Consider the following 9318-nt stretch of genomic DNA (forward strand, 5'->3'; position numbering starts at 1 on the left):
ATCTCCCTTTTTATATGGCACTGCGTACTTTCAGAGCCTGCATATTGTCAGAGAATGTCGGGTGCCAAGGTCTATCGGGTGAGAGAAGATGTACGGTGACCTCTTATTGGTGGAAGGAAGTGTTGGGAGCTTTATTGTTGATGCAAACTGAACGCAGGTAGAATGACAGTATACCATCATTTTCAACTAAGTCGAGGTTAGAGTTAAACTCTATCTCTTTAAAACGAATTTGCCCACACACAGTGCTTACGGAATACGACAATCGTCTCCCAAGATACAACGACTTTTATCTTGCGATAGTAGTACTATAAATCGTAAGACCTCCGAACCGAGGAAGCTTTTTGAACCCTCTAATGGAAGAATGCAATGCTTGCTTTGCTTCTAAGAAAGTGAGTGAATGAATAAATGAGTGAATGAGTATATGAGGGACTTTATTTATACATATGAAAAGGTATAAGAATCTCTTAGTTCAATTAGATCATATCCATCCATTTCAAAATGAATGATATAGATCACATCCTTTCCTAAGAGGCATACTATCTCTTTATTAGATGCACCATTTAAATATCCAAAAGACATTTAAATCTTTTGATTATTTTTTATTTATAATTTTTAACAGTCTCCCGTATAATTAAAAAATAATACATGCATATTATGCTCTGAGAAGATTTCAATTTATAAGTCAATTAATTATGATCATTAATTTTCAATGCAGAAGGTATTAAGGTAGTTTCTCAAATATCATGATGTTGGACTATTATGGTATCCATTGTAAGTATTAGAGATGTAGGAAAACATTTTTTAACGAGTCTTTTTGGTCATGAGAAGTCTGTTGGTACAAAAAAATAAATGCACGGACTCTGTATTTGGTCAAGTCATGCTGCATGTTAGGTGTATCAATTTTGTCTCTATGTGAAGTACAGCTGTCGTCATAAATTTACAAAAAAAAATATCACTTTTACTTTAAAATACAAAAAAAAAACTTCAAAATGTGATATGAAATCTTTGATTCTACTGATTACCTAAATGACAGGATGGTAATTGCGATAATAGCCATTCTAATCCATCAGACCAGGCCCATATTTAACTTCTTGAGCATATCAGTAAAGTAGATCTAATTTTATGGACTAGATCTCATAGTCCATAAAAAAAAAAAATTAAAGTAGATCATTAAGTAATCATTATTCTAAAAATTAATAATCGTCCATGATTTATCTTCTCCGTATTGATCCTGAAACGAATTGACAAGGGCGTTGAGGGCGAGCTTATTCATCTTTTGTCACCATAAAGAAAATAAATTAGGAGATAGATCAATCGTAATTACGATTAGATCATGATCGTGATCTATCCATAATTAGTTATGATCCCTTTCTGATTCGTCCTCATTAAATTATAATTTAGATCGAAGTGAGAGATTGAAAGCTGTTAGAAATGGACAAGTGTCCAGATTGTCAAACGCTGAATGGAGGACGACTTTTAGAAGCTCACTCCAATATAAATTATAATCTAATGAAGATGATAAAATATAAAGAGGGATCTTAACCAAAAAAAAAAAATGTGGAACCGCCACATCAGCGGCCCCCTAGAGCCGGTCCCACGGATATAGAGGGAGGTAAATGCAGGTACACAGGTGGAAAGTGCATGGCGGAGACGTTAACCCCAGGCAGTGACACCCCGGGGATCGACCCTTGGACCTTTCAGTCACAGAACCATGCACTACCCATCTATGCTACGCCCTGGGGACAAGAGGGATCTTAACCAATTAGGATTAGATCGCGACTATAATCTGATCACAGCGCTCCTACACTAACTTTATCTTCTGGCCAACAGTCTTCGCTTTTGTGGATGAAGAAAATAATTATTTGGTAAATATTAAAGAGTATTTTTCTTCTTATTGAAATTATCAAAAAGCTACTATGAATTATAGATATTTGATTTCTAATGAATATTATATTATGAACACCATCATATTTCATTCATACCTGTTATAACTATTTAATAATTGTCCCCCAAGACATAGTACAGATAGGGAGTACATGGTATCCTGGTATTAACGTCTTCGTTATGCACTTTCTATCTATATATCTGTATTTACCTCTCTCCATATTCATGGGACCGGTTCTAGGGGGTCGCTGATGTGACGGTTCCATATTTTTTTTATAACTATTTAATAATTATAAACTTTAGTTGTTATAATTATGGTTAAGTTTTTTTATATATATTGTAGGCAGCGGCTACTAGCGCCAATAATAACGTTATAAATAAAAATATTTTCAAAAATAAAAATGGGGTGATGAGATGAGATAGAGTATTATTTTGATGATAAATAATTAGGACAAAAAATCAATTGAGGATTTTTTTTATTGGAATAGTCAAAAACGTGTATTTTTAATTTATTATCAAAATTATTTTAAAAGATATTTTTAATTTTGACGTTGGCGCAGTGATTAAGATCCTAAAAGTATTACAGTATGAATATTTAACTATGGTCAACACTAATAGCATTGTACTTTACCAACTATAGTTATAACTGATACAATATAAACAAACATTAACACTAATTAACATTGTTAGATTATATAATTAAAATTATTTATTTATATCTCTAAGGTAATTTAATTTTTTATCTTTTCAATTAAATCTGGATTTTTTTTATAATTAACTAGGTAAGATTTGTACTTTTATTTTCTTACTATCTCAATAAAAATGACTATTTTTCATGGATATCAATTTCTATATAGTATCAGAGCCTTCATCTCTATATTTTTGATAATTAAATTGCAGTCCCAGGGTTATAATATCGTGGTAGAATATTCAGGTTGTCACCCAAGTACCCACGGTTTGAACCTCATGTACAGCGTATTTGTAGGAATTTTTCCTCCAAATGAGGGGCGTAATCAAAGGATGCTGGGCTTCTGGGTTAGCCACCGCGTACGCTTCCCGATTTACCTTGGTGGTCGGTGGAAAACTTCCGTGGGACCAGGTCGGTCACCCCAAGGATAGTCAATGAGGCTAACTGGGATTATCATTTTTTTATAATTAGATTGAAGAACTGTTAATTCGATCCACAGTTTTTGCGAAAATTTTTTTTGGTGCAACCGTACATTTTGATTGGGTTTCTTTTGTTTTCGCAATACTTAGTTTTGTTTGGTGTTCGATTATTTGTGAATACAATTTATTCTATCATCATGAGTGGTCACACAGAAAATTCGCTTCAATCGATCAATGTCCGATTGAATGGAAAAAATTATTCGTATTGGGGATATGTTATGAAAATTTTTTTACACGGAAAATCTATGTAGGGATATATTTCAGGTGTGCGAGTTCAACGTACGGACATTAATACTGATGATTATGCAAAGTCGTTGGATGTTTGGGAGACTGATAATGCAAAGATTATTACATGGATCAATAATTCTGTTTCACACTCCATTGGTGCTCAGTTGGCCAAGTATGAGACAGCCAAAGAGGTTTGAGATCATCTGGAAAAATTATACATGCAGTCTAACTTTGCCAAACAATATTAATTTGAAGCATATATACATGCACTTTGGCAGAAAGATATGGAGATCCAATATTTTTATTCTGCCATGTCAGAACTATAGGACCAGTTAGCACTCACAGAATCTTCAGAATTGCGAGCATTCCTAGCTTATTTCACTCGTAAAGAAGAGCAACGTCTGGTCCAATTCTTGATGGCTTTTCATGATGACTTTGAAGGATTGCATGGAACAATTTTGCATCGTAGTCCTCTCCCTTCCGTTGATTCAGTAGTACATGAATTGCTAGTTGAGGAGATTCATCTTAAGTCTCAGATTAATAAGAGGACTGTTGCACCATCTACGCCATCTGTTTTTGCAGCACCACAGCGGTCTATGCCGCATAATCAAAGTAGGTCGACTTCGAAGGTTTCTAGTGATGAGTGTGCTTATTGCAAAGAAAAATGACATTGGAAGTCTTAATATCCATTATTGTTGAACAAAGGTAAACTACCGCAACAGCAAAAACAACCACCACAATAGCAATATCAGCAGCAACAACCTCAATAGTCACCATTGCTATATCAAAATGCTTCATGGAAATTTGGTAATCAACCACAACAATTGCCAAATGGACTATCTCATTCTAGTAATGCAGTGGTTCTAAGAGATCGGTGGCTGATTAGAAGGGGGTTGGATAGACGGCGCCCCCAAATCGATCGCTCTTCCTACGATGTTAGCTTGCACAGCGGAATACAAACAAAACAAACAAGCTAAACACTAAAGGAAAGAATGTAAACCCATACCCGTCGTTTAACGTGGTTCGGAGATTAGGGCTCCTACTCCACGGCTGTCTGTAAGGTGGACGATCCCTATCCATTGGTGGATTAGCCCTCGGCAAACTTTGGCTATCTCAAGTCGCTCCTTGTGAGTAGAGAAACCTTACCACAACACTCATAAGCATTTGAGAACTAGTAGACTACTAATTAGGGTTTACCACAACTAATTTTGTCAACTATAACCAAGCTCCCAAACCTTGGTTATATAGGCTACGGGTTGGAAAACTCCGCCTACTAGTCGATTGATAAAACCATCAGTCGACTGCCCTCTGTAGAGATTTGACCATTACATCTCAACGACTTAATACCAGTCGACTAGTAAAAGTACTAATTGACTGCTCCACACTAGATGAGCGAACAGAAGCATTCTGTTCACTCTCAGTCGACTATACCAGTTGACTGATGAAAACACCAGTCGACTACTACATTAACTACTACAGTACTGTTACAATAACTGCTACAGTAAAACCCTAAACCTAGGATTTTATTCTGAGTACAATCTCTCATGCACTCGTACCCTCACGACTCACTTGACCCTTCATTGCAGCCTTGATCTCTAGCCTTCAAGCCTACTTTCTTTGGCTCTCGTCCCTTAAATGCATCCAAGCTCGCGGCTCGTCCCCAATGACATCCTTCGCGTATGCCTTGAAGTCGCTTTCCTCGGCCCTTGTCCTTGCTGCCTTATCCACGGTCCCTCAGATACTCCATCCTTCACCGGACCCGAAACCATCAAGCTGAGTCATATGTGTATCCTGCAAACCTGCACACTCACATACACATATCAAATAACAAGGGTGAACCTAACTTAAACCCTTTGCCTAAACACCAAACACACATGGTCGCACGGACCATCGGGATTGCTCTAACAATCTCTCTTTTTTTGATGTTTGGCAATACGTTTAAATTAGAAAAAATATAATAGCAAATAAATATGCTAAAACAAATGGACTTATGTTGTCAAGGCTACACACTTGGACTTACACCGCCGAATGGACTTATGTTGCCAAGGCTACACACTTGGACTTACACCACCGAATGGACGTACGTTGCCAAGGCTACACACTTGGACTTACACCGCCGAATGAAAAATGCAAACATACATTGGAACCTATCTCAAGGCTCCCCCTACACCTATGCTCCCCAATGAGCTAGGCTTTTCCCACAGGGATATTTAAGAACCTATCACAAGGCTCCCCCTACGCAAAGACACTAAGGTTTTCCCAACTAAATCTTACTTCTCCCCCTTTGCCTAACATCCAAAAAGCTTTCCAACTATATCCCAATTATTGAAAACTTATCATCCAACTGATCCTAAACTCGTGTATTTATCCTCCATGGATCTCATACTCATATACGAGCTAACCCGGTCAAAATCCAGTGTTGAAAATAATTTCAGACTGACATTAGTCGACTGCCCTTATTGAAATGAGATTACAGAGACACTTTTTGATAAAAAAAACACTGTTATCATTCGACTGATAACTGTACCAGTCGACTGGTATACTATTTCTGCAAAAAATCAACCTTTCTGACCCAACTTTAGAAATGCACCAGAAATTCCACAGACCTCCAAAAATTCTCAAATTTTGTGGAGAAGTCTATTTTATCAATGTCTACTTGGGAGTATATATATCATCAATTGGATTTGGATAGAAAAGGATAATACATTTACACATTTACCAAAGAGAATCTTTTTTTTGCACCTAAAAAGATTCTGTGAATTTCTTTCTAGATTGAATTGATACACAAGTAAATACATATTATGTTATGTTTATGTACCAAAGTAGCAAAGTATAACATATATCCTTCACTTTTCATCTACGGAAAATAGCATGTGAATATTAACATGTGACATAAAGTATATCAAATATACTATTAGATAATTAGATAATTCTAAATCGTGTATACATGTTGATCCTGTCCGAACCAGGGGTCAACGAACGCTGGGGACGTGGCGCTCCCTGCTGGATCCTCGAGTGCTCCGGCGAACCTGCAACAAAACCGAGCCGGGGGGGGGGGGGTGTCCCGGCGACGGCCCTCCGATGCTCAAGTCAGGCGAGGAATGGATGAAGAAGGTGGCTGCAGAATGAAGACTCGCGTACCTCCGGTAAAGAAATGGAGACCTTATATAGACCTCTCCAAGAAGCCTGGGCGCGCCAATCGAAGCAATCTTCTGCTTTCGACCATGCCCAGGTATGGGTCTGTCAGAAGGGCATCCATGAGGCTATACCGCTACTGTATCAACCTCTCCATGATGTGACGGCAAGATCTTCTATCGTGAAATTCTGTGTACGGCATAATCATTAGACATGCCTCTGCTGACATCCCATATCTCGAGCCGAACGAATAGGCTGCTCGGCTAACCTTTGTATCCTCGCCCTTATCCTGGCCGAACGGACAACCCGCTCGGCCCCTCGGTTCTAGCCGGGCAGACGCCCCACTCGGCCATTCAATCCTCCTGCCTTGGCGTCGGAAACCCAAGCCTGGCTGGGTTATCTTTGGTTCCGCTCGGACCTACTCAGCTGCTCGGCGTGGCTATTAACCGCTTAGTCAGCCCTCCATCTGTCCTCAAGCTGAGACCCTTCAGGAAGTGGATCCCCCATTCTTACCGCCGGATCACATGTGTATCCTTGACATACTGAAATTACTACCATTATTGGTATCAAACCAATAGCGATTCATACAAGCTATATAAGTTTGAGCAGTTTCAGTAATTCCTTCCTTCACAGCCCTCTGTCATGTTTGCTTTTTCTCATACAAGTTTGTCATCCTCCAGTACATCAGGTATATGTTCCTCTTTTGGATCTTAAATTCTGGAGTCTCTCATCATATGTCACCTAACTTATCATCTTTTATCTCCTTGTCTTCTAATTCATCTTTATCAGTTATGATGGCTGATGGTACTCCAATGTCATTATTAGGTGTTGGTTCTATTGTTACAACTTGCTTGTCTCTTCTTGATGTTTCTTATATTCCTATTTTTACACTTAATCTTGTTTATATTAGTCAATTATTTGAGTCTGGATATTTAATCTCTTTTTCTTCGTCCAATTGTTATGTGCAGGACCCGCAATCTCAGAAGGTGATTGAGATATGTCGTAGGCAAGGGGGACTCTATATCTTGGATAAGCTTCAAGTACCAGATGTTGCAGCTTCTAGTGTCAATTTGTCATCTTTCCGATGAGTCGTTCTTCTTCTGATTTTTATTTATGGCATACTCGTCTAGGTCATGTTTCAACCTCTCATTTACAATTTTTAGTTTCGTCTGGAGTATTAGGAACTTTAAAAAGTCATGATATTTCATATTATAGTGGTTGTAAACTGACAAAATTTTCTACATTACCTTTTAATAAAAATCTATCTTTTTCTTCTAATCATTTTGATCTTGTTCATTCTAATGTGTGGGGGCCTTCTTCTATTACTACAAAAGGAGAATCAAGATATTATGTTTCTTTTATTGATGATTGCACTCACTATACTTGGGTTTATCTTATAAAACACAGATCTGATTATCTTACTATTTTCAATAACTGTAAAGCTCTTATCAAAACTCAACATTCATCAGTTATCAAGTGTTTTCATTGTGATTTGGGGGGCGAATACACTTCCAATAGTTTTTCTCATTTACTTATATCAAAAGGTACTATATATCAAACCTCGTGTCGAGAAACACTTGAACAGAATGGGGTTGTAGAGAGAAAACATAGACATCTTATTGAGACAACTCGTTCATTCTTATTGTCTACAGATGTTTCTAGTTTTTTTTTTGGGAGAAACAGTTCTTACTGTTACTCATGTAATTAATAGGATTCCAACTTCTCATAATTCAGGTTTGTCTCCTTTTCAAAAACTATATGGTCATGCTCCTGATTATTTCTCTTTACATATCTTTGGGTTTACCTGTTTTGTTCTTCGACCACACGTTGAGCGTGATAAGTTATCTTCTAAGTCTACTTTATGTGTCTTCCTTGGTTATGATGTTGGTCAAAAGAGATATCATTGTTTTGATCTAGTTAGTAAAAAATTGTATGTCTCTCGTCATGTTGTGTTTCTTGAGCATATTTCTTTCTTCTCCATACCTCTTCTATCACATGACATGACTCATGCAGATCTTATTCGCATTGATCCCTTAAGTACCGACACCGACGAAGTCTCCCCCACGGGTACTCGTCCACATGACGGTTTCACTAAATCTGGTATTCTCGAGACATCTCCTGCACCTCCCCCTCCCCCTCCCCCTCCCTCTCCTACGACTGTTCCTTCACCTTTAGAGATTACGGACAATCATATTTGTCGGTCTACACGTCCTCGTAAGTCTACTAAATCTCGTAAGTCTACTAAATTACCTGATTTTGCTTATTGGGGTTAGGGTTCGGGTTCAAGTTCAGATTGAGACATATATAGGGATCCTATCTCCATCCTTGAACCTGTTGATATGACATGATGGGGGACAGGGATAGGGATGTGGATGGGGATGAAGATTCCCTAATATTCTTTTAAATTTATTCTAGGGGATGGAAAGCGGAAATTGAGACGGGTATAGGGATTTAATCTCCGAGGGTCGGGAATGGGGATTCCCTGATTAAATATAACCGAGAATGGGGGTAGGGATATAATTCGGCAGTGAGGATGGGGATGACAAATCCGTCTTCGTCTTGCCCCATTCCCATCCCTACTCTACTATATGTATATTGTTTTTAGTATTCAGTTCTTCAAATCAATTAATTTTGGAGGTGTACTCTACTAAAACTTTTTATCTGTCACTAAAGTAAATTAGGAAGTACTCATATAGATTCATTTAAACGATCAATATTCTTAGATTTATCATCCTATCGAAAGAAAATATTTATAGTGCGATGTAGCTAGAATTTCAATATTAAATATCTGATTAACCATTTGGAGAACCTAACTAACTAATCATGTGTTGCACCGTAGCCCTAAGTTCACTAATCCTCTTGTTCGATTTTTATGTCTATGGGATGATAAATCTTTAATACTCC

This window comes from Zingiber officinale, chromosome 4A, assembly GCF_018446385.1.
Source record: "Zingiber officinale cultivar Zhangliang chromosome 4A, Zo_v1.1, whole genome shotgun sequence".
Lineage (NCBI taxonomy): Eukaryota > Viridiplantae > Streptophyta > Magnoliopsida > Zingiberales > Zingiberaceae > Zingiber > Zingiber officinale.